Source organism: Acipenser ruthenus, chromosome 2 (assembly GCF_902713425.1).
Source record: "Acipenser ruthenus chromosome 2, fAciRut3.2 maternal haplotype, whole genome shotgun sequence".
In the NCBI taxonomy this organism is placed as follows: domain Eukaryota; kingdom Metazoa; phylum Chordata; class Actinopteri; order Acipenseriformes; family Acipenseridae; genus Acipenser; species Acipenser ruthenus.
The window spans coordinates 44,813,337-44,821,738 of NC_081190.1; positions in this window are offsets into that span (position 1 = coordinate 44,813,337).

Here is an 8,402-nt window from a genome sequence, read left to right on the forward strand (position 1 = left end):
GAACCAGAGGCGTTGAACACCCTCTCGCGAGGAACATTACACTACCCAGCACTGCAGATACTTGAAGACGAAGGACATTGACGGCTGGAAGGCACAGAGTATAAAAAGCACCCATCCTAAAGAGAAAAGAAAGAAATGGGTATTCCAAAACAAAAGAGCATTTATACCTTATGTAGTATGTGTGTCTATAAAAGCTGCCTGTTCAAAGTTGGTAAATTATAGGATTTAGGAGGAGGGATCTATTTATTCTATCGTAATTCAACCAAGTTACCACAATAGATAATGTTAAATAATGTTCAACCTTTTCTGATGCTAATTCAAATGGATAAAGGCATCTGCCAAATAAATAAATAATAAATAAACTAACAGGAAATTTTAAAATCCAATGCACAATCCGTAAGCTTACCGTTCAAGCGGTAGCGCAGACATAGTTAAGGTTTGAATGAAGGTTCTGTTTTAAGTCGATTTTACAACCAGCTCAAAAGGGGGGTAAATCCCCATCGATATGCATGAAAATTGGTGTGTGTGGTCGGATTGACAGGCTCAACAAACCCTGTGAACAGCTGTTTAAAATAAATAAATAAAGAAAAATTAAGACGCTTTTATATACACCTGTATCTCAAAAAATACTGCTAATTAAGGAACCACACTTGGCATACACATAGTCCCGGGAGTGTGTATGTGCAACGTGGTATATATATATTTTCGGGGGGGTCCTGGTTTTACCAAAATTGTACCAAAAAAGATAACTGTCTGACGTCAGTGCCTGGCAGCGTTGCTTTCGACCGTTCCATTTCAGTGAATAGGGAGACATTGAATAGCCTATAGTTCAGCACACACGGGTCAGATCTGTGTTTCTGTCTGGATAAAACTGGTAATCAGTGATAATAATTTGTGTTTGTGCCTTCAGTACTGGGGAAACTAATAATAATTTGTTCATTTAGGAAATACGTTTTTCTCCTCCCCCCTCACTTTATGATGCAGTCGGGAGTTCATCGAAACTGTCTGTGTTCCATTCCACACACACACAGCGTCAGCGGTCAGAGAAACGAACACGTGAAATAGAGAATGCAGTGGCACTTTACAGTATTACCCTGTTCCCTTTCAAGTCGAAAATAACCATCAAGGTATGGGACATTGCCGTCAGGCAGTAGGGATTGGCTGAGCTTTATGTCAAAGCTGCCGATAGGCCTCCGCGCAAGCTGCCGTGTAAGCCCGCCCCCCTGGGAGTTTACTATACGCAGCGCGCGGAGAGTCACTTCCTCTTTTGCCTTCAGCATCAGTAGCGGTAGGACTTAGAGCTATTTAACTGATTGTACTCACTAAGCTTAGGCTTGAGAAGCTGGTTTACCCCCTTCTCCGAGTTTATTTCAGTCATACTCTCCGGAGTTATTATTGTTTATTATTGTGTATTTGTATTATTATTTAGGATATATTTTGTTTAACATTATATATTCCTTTTCGCTTTGCTTCGGCATCGCGTTCTTCGTGGTCTCCCCGTCTTTCCTCTGTTCCTTTTATTATTATTGTGTGGGTTTTTTGTATATATATTTTTTATATATATTATATTATTTGTGTATATATATATTTGTATATATTGTACATTGTGTGTCGGACGCGTGTTGCGTTGGCCTTGGCCACGCGCATTTGCATCCTCGGTCTAGCTTTAGCTAAACCGTGTGTGTGTGCGGGTAGTCTGTTCTGCAGTGTCCCCCCCGCGGCGCGTTCCCGCCACGTGGTATTGCACTACACTCCCTTTCCTTCTGCAGCGTCCAAATAAAAAAAAAAAAAAAAAAAAAAAGATTTTCCCTTCACTATACAGAGGAAGACAACCACCAACGTGCAAAATCCCCAGCACCTTTCAGGTAGGTATTGCACAGCATCAGACACTGTACCAGCACTTAGCGTCTCCGCTTGGCGGGTCAGCTGACGCTTAGGCGTCTGTGCTAGCGTTCCACGCTCCGGCGCTTTTGGTGTCAGCGCTTGTGCGCTTGGTGCAGCGCTTCGGCGCTTTGTGCAGCGCTTCTGCGCTTGGTACTTAGTGCTTCTGCACTTGGGGCTCAGTGCTCGACGCTCGACGCTTCGGCGCTCGGTGCTCGACGCTCGGTGCACGTTCCATCAACGCTTGGTGCTCGGTGCTCGACGCTTCGGCGCTCGACGCTCGGTGCTCGGCGCCTCGACGCACGCACCCTCGACGCTCGACGCACGCGCCTCGGCGCTCGACGCACCTCGGCGCTTGGTGCTCGACGCTCGACGCTTCGGCGCTCTACGCTCGGTGCTCGGCGCTTGGCGCATCGACGCACGCACCCTCGACGCTCGACGCACGCGCCTCGACGCTCGACGCCTCAACACGCGCACCCTTGACGTCGACGCACGCACCTCGGTGCTCGACGCTTCGGCGCTCGACGCACACACCCTCGACGCCTCGGCGCTCGACGCGGCGGCGCTCGACGCACGCACTTCAGGTGCTTGACGCTTGGTGCCCGGCGCTTTGGCGCTCGACGCGCGCACCTCGGCTTTTAACGTCTCTTCGTGATTGACGTCAATACTAGACGCTTCGGCGTTTTACAATGTCTGGGTTCCACCGTTGCGTGACCTGTCAGGCCAAGTTGCCTGCCAGCGACCCTCACGAGGACTGCGTCGCATGCTTAGGGCCGGACCATGCGGCATCTGCCCTGGCAGACAGGGCATACTGCCAGCTATGTGCGGGGTTTCAAACACGCACCCTGCGCCAGAGAGCTAGGAAGGCGGTTGGAGGTCGTTCCCCATCCTCGGGCTCGTCCCACACCGTCTCGGCCCCACCATCATCTATCGTGTCGCTGCCGGCGACGTCGCAGCCTCTGAGCCCATCTTCCCAGCTTACAGCTGGTCAGAGGTCTCCAATTAGACGTGCTCGGGAACGTTCCCGCAGCCCCTCCTCTCGCGGGGCTCGCCCCCGTCGGGAGTCTCGATCCAGATCTCGATCGCCTCGCCGGAGAAGGCACTCTCGCTCCCCTCGAAGGGGTAGACGACATCAGGACACATCTGGGGTGGCTGAGCTCACCTCCAAGATGTCGCAGTTTATGGAGCTCATGATGGGACAACAATCCCTCCTCATGACCCTAGCGAATGTGGCGCCTCGGGCCCCAGAGATGGTATCCGGACCCAGCGCTAGTCAGCCGATGGTTCCTCCACCAGTGCCCCAGGAAGTAGAGTGGGACGCCGATGCTGTCTCAAGGGACGCATCTGACGCAGACCTGCTCTTCGAAGATACAGAGCCTGAGGTGGCATCCCAGCACTCTGGGCAGGACGACCCTGAAGTGCTGGATACTAATGACCCTATCTGGTCAGTGGTGGAGAGGGCAGCCCGTCACCTAGGCGTGGACTGGCCTGCATCAGAGCCAACACGACGCTCTCTATTTGAATTGCCATCGGCTCCGCCCCTTCAGTCCAGTATGCTCCCGGCATTCCCGGATTTTATTAAGGAGGTGCAGTCCACCTGGGGAGCACCGGCCTCCGCCCCTGAGACTTCTCGCAAGGCTTCGGCCTTCACCATGCACGGGGCGAGCAAAGCTGGGCTAGCGTTGTTTCCGCCAGTAGGCGCCGCGTTCGCCGCGCTAGTAAAGACGCCGACACTTTCGGGGCTGGCTAAGGACCCTTCCTGCCCTAACAGGCAGTGTAGGATTACGGAGGCCCACCTAAAAAAGGGTTATGCCGCGGCTACAGAGGCAGTTAGACTGTCTAACGTGGCCAGCCTCCTGACAGTCTACCAGGCGGCGCTGATTCGCGACCTGCCTGAGTCCCCATCCGTCGGACTCAGAACCGAGCTGGGTGCAGTTGCACAGCTTTTGGTCAAGCTGGCTCAGCTGAATGCTCGAGCACAGGGCAGGAGCATTGCTTCCCTTGTAGTGGCAAGGAGGCAGCTATGGCTCTCACAGGCCAGAGTACAGGAGCCTGATAAGGCCCCGTTGCTAGATGCTCCTATATCCCCGGGGCACACGTTTGGCCCAGCGGTGGAGGAGATGCTGCAACGCTCCGTCAAGGCGCGTGAGGCGTCGCAGCAGTTGGCTAAGATGTGGCCAAGCAAGCCTTTCCAGCAAAGGCGGCCGCAGGAGCGCCAATGGCGCAGGGCGCCGCCGCAGCAGCAAGCGCACCCACAGGGCAGTAAAACCGCCCCTTTGGGGGTTGCAGCACGCAGCCAACCCGCGTTTGCAAGACCGCAGCGCGGAGGGTGGCGCCCCAGAGGAGGTAGCAGACCACGCCCTCGTGGCTCTGGTCAGGCCCCTCGTGAGCGAGCGCAGCCTAAGCAGCCCTGAGAAACCCCGGCAGCCATTAACCCACCCCTACACTGTTCCACAGCTCCTGTTCTGGCAACAATGCACCAACGACATCTGGGTGCGCAAAACTATACTCACCGGGTACACCCTTCAATTCCGGTTAAACCCCCCCCCCCTTCAAGGGAGTGGTGGTAACTGCAGTGAAGGACTCGGTTCAGTCCTCAGCTCTAAATGCAGAAATACAGGCATTGCTCAAGAAGCGTGCCATTCAACTAGTAGACCCTGCTCTGACCGACCAGGGGTTCTACTCCAAATACTTCCTTGTGCCAAAGAAGGACGGCGGGCTCTGCCCTATTCTAGACCTGCGTGTTCTGAACAAATACCTACGGGTGTTGTCGTTCAAGATGCTTACGCACAGGCACATTGTCCAGTCTGTCCGGCAGGGCGACTGGTTTACCACCGTAGACCTCACAGATGCATACTTTCACGTTCCCATCTGTCCGGGTCACAGGAAGTACCTACGTTTCGCATTTCAGAGCAGGGTCTACGAGTTTTGTGTCCTGCCATTCGGCCTGTCTCTAGCTCCTCGAACCTTTTCGAAGTGTATGGACGCCATTTTAGCCCCCTTGCGGGTTCAAGGCGTCCGACTGCTGAACTATCTGGACGACTGGCTCGTCTGCGCGCAGTCAAAGGAGCAGCTGGCACAGCACACAGTGATGGTTACAGACCATCTTCAGCGGCTAGGTCTGAAGGTCAATCCAGACAAGAGCCGCCTCGTGCCCAGCCAACAGACCGAGTTTTTGGGTCTGCATCTGGACTCAGTGTCCATGGAAGCGACCCTATCGACACAAAGAGTTGCCTCATTAGAGCGGTGTCTCTCCCTATTCAGGTTGAGAGAAACAGTCAGCATGGAGCTCTGTCAGCGCATGCTGGGGTTGATGGCTGCCGCCTCGCAAGCCCTTCCTTTGGGCTTACTACACCAGAGACCTCTGCAGGCCTGGTTCAATGCCTTCGCGTTGCACCTGCGGAGAGACAAGCACCGCAGGTTGAGGGTATCCCGAACCTGCTGGGAAGCATTACGCTGGTGGAAAGTTCAGTCGAACATCCGCCAGGGCGTGCGCTTGGGTCCCATCTTCCGAAGGGAAGTTATCACAACCGACGCTTCCAACCAAGGTTGGGGAGCAGTCTGGAACGGGACAGGGACCCGTGGAGTGTGGTCAGGACCCTGGAGGTCAGCCCACATCAACGCTCTGGAACTCAGAGCAGTGGACCTCGCCCTTCGGCACTTCTTGCCAGTGCTTCTAGACAAGCACGTGTTAGTGCGGTCAGACAACACCACAGTAGTGGCGTATATCAATCGCCAGGGCGGATTGCGGTCCCCCGGTCTTCACCGGATGGTAACGCGGCTGTTGCTCTGGGCTCAACCGCGTTTAGCCTCTCTGCGTGCAGTTCATCTGCCGGGCAGAGTCAATTACGCAGCGGATCTCCTGTCCAGAGGAGGTCCTCTTGCGGGCGAATGGCGTCTTCACCCTCGGGTGGTAGAGCGCATTTGGGACTGGTTCGGCACAGCGCAAGTCGATCTCTTCGCTTCGCGAGAGACCACGCACTGCCCCCTATGGTTCTCGGTGAAGGACCTCGACAGCCCCCTAGGAGTCGATGCACTGGCTCACGAATGGCCACCAGGGCTCCTGTACGCATTTCCACCGATTTCGATGCTCCCCGCCTTCTTGGAGAAGGTCAGGGTAGAGCAAGCGACAGTGATCCTGATCGCTCCTCGGTGGCCTCGGAGGATATGGTTCCCGAGTCTAGTGCAGTTGTTGCACGGTCGCCCGAGGGAGCTCCCTCTGCGAGCGGACCTGTTGTCCCAAGCCCAAGGAGGGCTATGGCATCCGAACCCCAAGCTCATGCAGCTATGGGCTTGGCCCCTGAGCGGGAGCGCCTGTCAGCCTTAGGGCTTTCGACGGCGGTTATATCCACCATTCAGAGTGCGAGAGCGCCCTCTACTCGGTCGCAATATGCGTATAAGTGGCAATTATTTCAGAGTTGGTGTCTGGCTGAGGGCCATGACCCGGTCTCCTGCCCTATGGCAGTGATATTACAGTTTCTGCAGAAGCTGTTAGATGAGGGTAAGTCTCCCTCTACACTTAAAGTGTATTTGGCCGCTATTTCGGCTTGCCATGTACGCATTGACGGGTTATCACCTGGTTGCCATTTTTTGGCATCTCAGTTTCTGAAAGGCGCAAGACGCTTGCGGCCTCCAAGAACGACCAGTTTACCATCGTGGAGCCTTGATGTGGTGCTAGAAGCCCTTGCCAAGGCACCGTTTGAGCCTCTCCACAGCGTGGATATGAAGCTCATATCTATTAAGACTGCATTTTTGCTGGCTGTGGTATCAGCAAAACGCGTGAGCGAGTTACATGCACTTTCAGTGCATCCTTCTTGTACTCGTTTTGCAGGAGACGGTTCTAAGGTCTCCATGCGCCCTAATCCGGCCTTTTTACCAAAGGTTATATCCCCGTTCCACATGAACCAGTCAGTCGAGTTGATGGCGTTCCATCCTCCTCCTTTTTCTTCCCCAGAGGAAGAGCAGTTACACATGCTCTGCCCCGTGAGGGCATTGAGGTGTTATATTGACCGTACAAAGACTGTGAGGCAGACAGAACAGTTGTTCATATGCCATGGTTCTAGATCTTTGGGTCAGCCGCTGTCTAAACAGCGCCTTTCCCACTGGATAGTGGATACTATTAAATTAGCGTATGAATCTGCAGGCCTTCCACCACCAGGGCAGTTGAAGGCGCATTCTACCAGGGGTATGGCGACATCCTGGGCCCTCTTTCGAGGGGTGCCGGTGTCTGATATTTGCGCAGCAGCCAGTTGGGCTACGCCGCATACTTTCATGAGGTTTTACAGGTTAAATGTACTGGAATCCTCTGCTCCGTCATTTGGAGCATCTGTGTTGCACTCTATGACGCCTCAGGTTGCGGACGTCTAGAGTGGTTGACAATATGGTGTGACTATTCCACCTTAGGACAGGTGTCATTGCGAGCATAGACACTGAGGCGCAGCTCCGCATATGTGTAGATGTACTGCCTACGCAGTTGCGTTATGACATAAGTCTGTCCTACTGCCGAGAATCCTCCCTCGCGACGGCTTGGGTACACTGTTCCCATACCTTGATGGTTATTTTCGACTTGAAAGGGAACGATAGGTTGCGGATGCAACCCCGGTTCCCTGAAAGAGATAATAACCATCAAGCCGCGAGGTCGCTCTGGAGGCCTTCACGGCCTGAAGGGCAAAAGAGGAAGTGACTCTCCGCGCGCTGCGTATAGTAAGCTCCCAGGGGGGCGGGCTTACACAGCAGCTTGCGCGGAGGCCTATCGGCAGCTTTGACATAAAGCTCAGCCAATCCCTACTGCCTGACGGCAATGTCCCATACCTTGATGGTTATTTTCTCTTTCAGGGAACCGGGGTTGCATCCGCAACCTATCGTTAGCTGGGTTGTATTGTTGCTCACCAGCAAAAAAAAAAAAAAAAAAAAAAAACCTTTCACAACTAAAGGGGGAAAGAGGTGCCGTGGCTCAGCCCTGGAGAGCCCTGGCACAAATTAAGCACTAGTTAAATAATAAAATGTAAGCCACCGATAAAGGCGTCTACCAAATGGATAAAAAATAATAAAGACTACAATGTATTTGTTATGACACCTCCTATTTTAAACTCCAATGCTTTTTTTGTTTATTGAAGATTGTTGTTATTGGGTTTGGGATTATTTGTTTCTATCAAAGTTGTAATTTGTTTTGTTAAACTAATGAACTGACTGACAGCTTTACATGGCCCGGCTTGAACAAAACTCTTGTTCGTCGAGGAACACATTGATTCACATAAAATAAATACATACTGCCTGCCGGTTATGAAAAAAGAAAGAAGTCTGTCAATATTTGTAAACGCAATACTGTAAATGGTTATGGTCTTGTATAGGTTCTAAAAAAAAAAAAAAAAAGTGAGAAGATAATGTTTTGCCAAATAGAATAAAATACAAATGCATACTATTATATGTATGTGTGTTATATATTCCATATTTAAGCACATACATTAAACACTTTCTGCTATTTGTTTACTGTATATCGCTGCCAAAGGACGTTTTTTAAT